The sequence below is a fragment of the Osmerus eperlanus genome, chromosome 9, assembly GCF_963692335.1.
Source record: "Osmerus eperlanus chromosome 9, fOsmEpe2.1, whole genome shotgun sequence".
NCBI classification, from domain to species: domain Eukaryota; kingdom Metazoa; phylum Chordata; class Actinopteri; order Osmeriformes; family Osmeridae; genus Osmerus; species Osmerus eperlanus.
This window is the reverse complement of record NC_085026.1, coordinates 4,025,676-4,031,963: the sequence shown is the minus strand read 5'-3', so window position 1 is coordinate 4,031,963 and position 6,288 is coordinate 4,025,676. Positions and strand designations below refer to the sequence as shown.

The window sequence follows — 6,288 nt, the reverse complement described above, 5'->3', positions numbered from 1 at the left end:
GATGAGATGTTGAATGGATGCTTGCATGTATCACAGACTAGGTCAAATTATGTTTGGGTGAAGTATTTTTTATTAAATAGTTTACCCCATCATCACAGAGGGAGCGTCATGACGCAGGAAGAGCAGCAGTGCCAACTGAGACCCATGTCCAAGCACAACTCCTGGACTGCCTGCCCATAACAGAGCAGGAGAGGGCAGAGCAAGTAAGGTGTGTGTATGGGGAGTGGAATTGGGGGGGAGGGCAGGGTGCTGGTGTGAGGGTGTGTGTGCCTGTCTTGTCGTTTATCTCCAGTGAGGTGACATGGTGACATGTCTCCAACAGTGTGACCTCTCTCTAATCCCAGGGGGCATTGGGGCAAGATGGGCAGCTGCTGGAGAAGCCAGATGGTTGCAAATCAGAATTGAAATCCTCTCCCTGCCTCCCCTTCCCTTCCTCTCCCTGCCCTCTCCTTCAGCCTCCCGCACCTTCTCCTGACTTTCCCTGCTCCCCCCTACCTTATGCCTCGCCCTCCTCTCTCCTTGCCTCCCCAGGCCTCTCTCTCCCCCCCCCCCTCCTCCCACTGTCCCTCATGCTAACCCCACCCTAAACACATCCCAGACAGCAGGTCATTCAGTAATTTTACGGACCTCTTCTCACCCCTCTGAATGTAGAACACCCCCCCCCCCCCCCCCCCCATCTTCCTCTGTGTTCCTCTCTGTAAAACATGTGAGACTAGCTACTGTAGCGACATGACAGCATAGCATCTGACCAGGCACTGTGCTGGAGATGTTGCTCCCCTCCTCGAGAGGGATAAGATACAGTGCTCATTAAACAAGCTCATTAACTAAAACATCCTTAGTGACACCAAAACAAGGTTCAGAGATGATCCGGCGATCCCTTGATAAAGCTGATAATCTGATTACACATAAACAAATAATCCTGATGTATCTCTGGCCCAGCAGCAGCAGCAGCAGAAGCAGCAGCAGGACAGATGTCTGTATGTCTGTCTGTCTGTCTGTCTGTCTGTCTGTATGTCTGTCTCTGTCTTTCTGTCTGTCTGTCTCTTTCTCTCAATCTTTATTTTTCTCTACTCCTCTCTCTCCTTCTGTCTGTCTGTCCCTCTTGATCCTTTCACCTTCTCTGTCCCACTCTATCCCTCTCTGTGTCTTTCTCTTGCCCTGAGTTCTCTGTCTCCCTGGGTCCTTTCTCTCTGTCCCTCTCTCCCCCTCTCTCTCCAAGTCATCTCTCCATTCTCTCTCAGCCTCTCTTCATCTCTGTCTACGCCATGCACAAGTTTCTGTGTTTTCTGATGGCGGAATTATGACTCACTTACTCCCCCTGTCTCTCTATTGCTCTTTCATTCTTTCTGTCAGCTCCTCTCTTTCCCTCTATATCTCTCTCCCTCCCTTTCTCCTTCTTTCCCTGCATGTGCACTGGCACATCATGCAGTGTAATATCTGCATGAATGGAGCAGAGCAGGGGAAAGGTGATTAACAGAAACGTAGAATACAGAGAGAGAATGAGAAATGTTTGGTAAGGATGAACTACATTAAGAAAGAAAGAGAAAGAAGAAGAGAGAGACGGCACGTGTGTGGTGTAGCTGTGTATGAATCAGCTTTGGGATGCCCCGTTTCTTGTTCTTTAATCTTCGGCTTTAATACGTGAGTGGTCGGAAGATTATAGCCTTTGATTACAGGAGCTCAGCTCACACAGGGGGCACGAGTGACACTGCGCATGTCTCCGTGGGGGGGGGGGGGGGGGGGGGGGCGATACAGAGGAAGTCTGCTCATGGCTCTGTGAGCAAGCGTACCGGGCTCTGATGCACACCCAGAAGTCCGGTTCGAAGCCCAGAGAGGGGAGTAGGAAACTCTAGGTGAGTGAAAGGTCCACAAGCTTCAGTGAGATTCAGTCTCATGGTCGGAACATGAGAACCGGGGTTGGGTTCGGGTCCAAGCTCAGAGGTCCGAGTGTTAACAATGGGTGTTCAGAGACACAGTCAAGCCTATTCTTATGGAACCAGAGAGGCCGGGCGCGTGCTCTTATAAGAGAGGGGAGAGAGAGGAGCAGGCAGGCAGGCAGGCAGGCAGGGAGGCAGGGAGGGAGGGAAGGAGGGAGGGAGGGAGGGAGGGAGGGAGGGAGGGGGGTGCCTGGTAGCTTCTTGTAGCCTGAACGTTTGTGCTGGCTGAAGGGAGGAGATTGAGAGCAGCAGGGAGGGAGTCTGTCAGCTGGAGCAGCGAGCAGAGAGAGCCGGAGGAAGGCACTAAGAGAGAGAGAGAGGGTGTATATGCGCGCGCCTGACTGACTGTGTGTGTGTGCATGAGGGTGTAGGAGAGAGAGAGAGAACGTGTGGACTCCACCAGACTGGATGTCTTTGGCGTCGCCAGAGGAGCACACACAGAAAGAGGTAAGCCTTAACCACAGCCTCCATTTTACTCTGTTGCATATTATGGTCTGTCTTGTGTGTGTGGAGAGCCGAGCAGGGTTTGATTCAGTCAGAGGACGCCTCTGAGCTGTCATTTTGTCAACGGTGTAGGAAGGAAGCTGATCCATATCCTATAACCTTCTAGAACATGGGTCTCAACCTTCTGGTTCTGAAGTCTGGACCACCAGATCTCTGTCTCGCTCTTTTTTCTCCCCATTCCTTCTGTGTGTGTATATATGAGGGAATGAGCGAATGGAATCTTCTCCCCCTCCTCCTCTCCTCTCCTCCTCTCTTTCAGAGCAGGGTCTGTAATGTGGAGCCAGAGGAATTAAGAGCATCTGTTTAGGGGGAAAATTTGCATGAGTGGGGGATGAGAGATGGAGAGAAGCGGGGGGAAGGGAGGAAAAAGAAAAGGAAGGGAAACGAACGGAGGATACAGGAGTGATGCTGAAGAAGGGAGAGAACAGAGCAGGGAGAATGAGAGAGGAATCCCTCCAGATTCTCTAAGGTTTTAATCTTTGGTAGCCACCCTGTCGTCCACCGGTTCAGGTCAATCTCACAAGCTCTTCAAGCAGGGTGTGCTGGCCATGTTGGTCATGATGGTTTGTGGAGCTGTGTTTCAGAAGTGCATGCAGAGTGAAAAAGATTCAGATATAGATGGAGACACACCTTCACATGGAGATGCGTGTACACTCACACACACACTCGCACACACCAGTCAGCCATGTTAAAATACATTCTGTGGCTGTTCTAATGGTTAACGTCGTGTCCACTCGCTCACTGACACGATCCTGTGGGTCTTTCGGTGAACATCAATGAACAAGTGTCTCACATAAAAAATTTACATTATGCAAGAGCTGAGCGCCAGTTTGTTTAGCTCTTGTGACACAGAGCAGCGATGTGGGCCTGTTGCTGATTGGAGACAGATGGGCCGACATGCAGACAGGCAGACAGGCAGACAGGCAGACAGACAGACAGACAGACAGGCAGACAGGCAGACAGGCAGACAGACAGGCAGACAGGCAGACAGACAGACAGGCAGACAGGCAGACAGGCAAACAGGCAGACAGACAGACAGACAGACAGACAGACAGACAGGCAGACAGACAGGCAGACAGGGAGACAGGGAGACAGGGAGACAGGGAGACAGGGAGACAGGCAGACATGCAAGGTGGGAGACAGGCAGACAGACAGGCAGCCACAGAGATAAGCAGAATAACAGACAGGAAGGGTTGGCATGTTCTGCTGTGTTGGCTGCAAGGCCACATCTAGTTGAACACACGTTGCTGTTGAAACTGGAACAATGGCACACTAAATGTCAAAACAGACCATAGACACCCAACATATATATCACACTCAGAGACACAACACACAATAGATGTGTGTGTGAGAGAGTTGAGGGTGTGGGCGTGCATGAGTGTGTGAGTGTGTTTGTGCAAAATAAAATTGAGCAAGAACAGGCAAACAAATCTGCTCGAACTCGGGAATCAGTAGTAGATCTGAAACAATTGAGAAGCTTCATAAAACATAAACAATTGAAAAAATGTAATTGTAAATAACATCTCAAACAACAGCGCTAGCTGGTCTTCAGATTACATCAGTGACAAGTCCAGTTTTTTTCTGAGGGAAACTGATGAAACTGAGTATACTTGGTGCATCCGTTTGAGGATTCCTTTGGCGAGTATCTTCAACAGAGCGAGGACACCAGACTCAGAGCCTGCTCCAGATGAATCTAAACAAGCCCTGGTGTTTGTTATATTTGTACCAGTCTGATACTGTTATTCTTGGCTGAGTGATGGACTCCAGAGGAAGCTAGGTCTATTCATACTCAGTCAAGGCAATGCTAACGCACAAGCTTCCTCTCAGAGCAGAGGCTATATGCTAAATCAAACCAGCTTCCCTCAGTCAAGTCTATGCTAACTCATATTAGCTTCCCTCAGTCAAGTCTATGCTAACTCACTCTAGCTTTCCTCAGAGCAGAGGCTATGCTAACATACTAGCTTCTCTGAGAGCAGAGGCTATGCTAACTGGCACTAACTTAACAACACAGAGCAGAGGCTATGCTAACTCACTCTAGCTTTCCTCAGAGCAGAGGCTATGCTGACATACTAGCTTCTCTGAGAGCAGAGGCTATGCTAACTCACTCTAGCTTTCCTCAGAGCAGAGGCTATGCTAACATACTAGCTTCTCTGAGAGCAAAGGCTATGCTAACTGGCACTAACTTAACAACACAGAGCAGAGGCTGGGGCAGAAACCTGACAGAAAGATTCATGCTATCACAACCGTCACAACCTCCATGCTTCAACCCAGACTTCACTAACGCACATCAGTGTACACTGGTCATGCAACAGCTAAGGTCAAATCAATCATTTCGACAGCAGTTGACAATCTCTGAATCTTTTTGGTATTTAACAAACTTAAAAAAATGTTCACTTCACTGGTAACCAAGAGGGGTAATGTCAAAGCTAGAACTGTTAGTGAGGTTGCAGTCTACTTCCTGTAACCTGTACCTGGTCAACCTAGCCATTGCAAGGCCGGAATTTCTCCAATCCGGTCACGTATCCACTCCCCAGTGCATGCTTTAAACAGAAGGACACTCCACACTCCCAACATACTAACTGGACTTATTAGTAATTTGATCTTGTCCCATTCATAGACTGTACATGGTCTGGAGCAACTCTTAGTTCAATACATAACGGTTCCGACAAGGTAATTGATTACCCATGAGCCTGTGCTTCCAACCTAGGCGACCTCCACATACTGAGTTTGTCTTTCATTGGAGGAGATTCTTTTATTTTCTGCTCCTTCCTGTGAGAGTTATGTCTGGTCTTCTCCGATGGTTAAGGTTTTGAAGTAACGCCATTTGTGACATTACTTCAAAATTGGCTACTGAAGACAAAGGAGATCCCTGCTAGCCGTTCAGCCTAACATCTGAACTGTTCGTGGTAGGTCTCTATCAGATCGGTATGGGATCGGTGTGGTATCAGTTTGGGGATTAATAAAGTGTATTGAATTGATCTACTCTCCATTGGACCCCAGACCACCAGTATAGATATCTGAATAGAGATAGAAAATAGAAATATAACATTGTGTAGCCCAAGAAGGGGCCCTGAATGCCATCTCCGATGGGATGAATAATGTTCTGGGCTATTACCCTCTGCCTCTAACCCTCTGCCTCTAACTCTCTGCCTCTGACTCTCTGCCTCCTGCACCCTGCCCTTTGGGTCCTGGGTGCACGGGCTCCAGCAGGGAGGCCAGGAGGAGCAGGCTGTGTGGGCCGGGGATGGCACAGATGTCTGGGCTAATCTAATGATGACGGGGGTGGTGGCCTGACTGTGAGGGAGCCGCCGGGAGAGGATCTCATCCTTCAGCCATCAGCTGGACATGAAGACAGGGAGACGAGGAGGGAGAGAGTGAAAGAGAGAGACAAGAGACAGAGAATGCCTGTTACATGTTTCATTTTAATATTTAGTTTTTGAAGGATGAGGGCGGGGGTTGAGTGAATGAGTGAAGGTGTGTGTGGGGGGGGGGGTGTTGTGGCTTAGGGTTTCAGTGCTTGAGAGTGGTCTGAATAATATCATACAAACATTAAAACACAACATAAGTATAATTGTGTGCTTCCTGTTTCCTGTTGTGTTGCTGGTTTCGCTTCCTGTGTCACCTCTGTCACAGTCCCTCAGTCAGGCACTGTATTTTGTATGTGTGTGTAGGCATATGTGTGGGTGTGTGAGATGTTTTTGTGGGGGGGGGCTTTGAAGTGGTGTGTGTGCAATTGCATAGTGTGTGTGATTGTGTAAGTGTGTGTGTGTGTGTGTGTATATTTAAGTGTGTCTATAGGTTTGGCCTCTATTAACTCTGAGTGGGGGTCCCAGCCCCCCTTCCCAGT

At 49.0% G+C, this 6,288-nt stretch overlaps 1 protein-coding gene across 2 annotated transcripts in view; it reads left to right on the top strand.

Moving 5' to 3' along the window:
• The first annotated feature begins 1,784 nt into the window (after positions 1 to 1,784).
• The window catches only part of gng2 (guanine nucleotide binding protein (G protein), gamma 2), a 12,807-nt gene continuing 8,303 nt past the window's right edge, over positions 1,785 to 6,288 (top strand). The window contains exons 1-2 of one of the 2 annotated variants that reach the window (XM_062469023.1): positions 1,785 to 1,853; positions 2,309 to 2,384. The gene's annotated coding sequence lies outside the window, so the exon portion shown is untranslated. Of the gene's footprint in view, positions 1,854 to 2,133; positions 2,385 to 6,288 lie in introns of those variants that run through there. The other variant, XM_062469022.1, reaches the window with a different exon arrangement.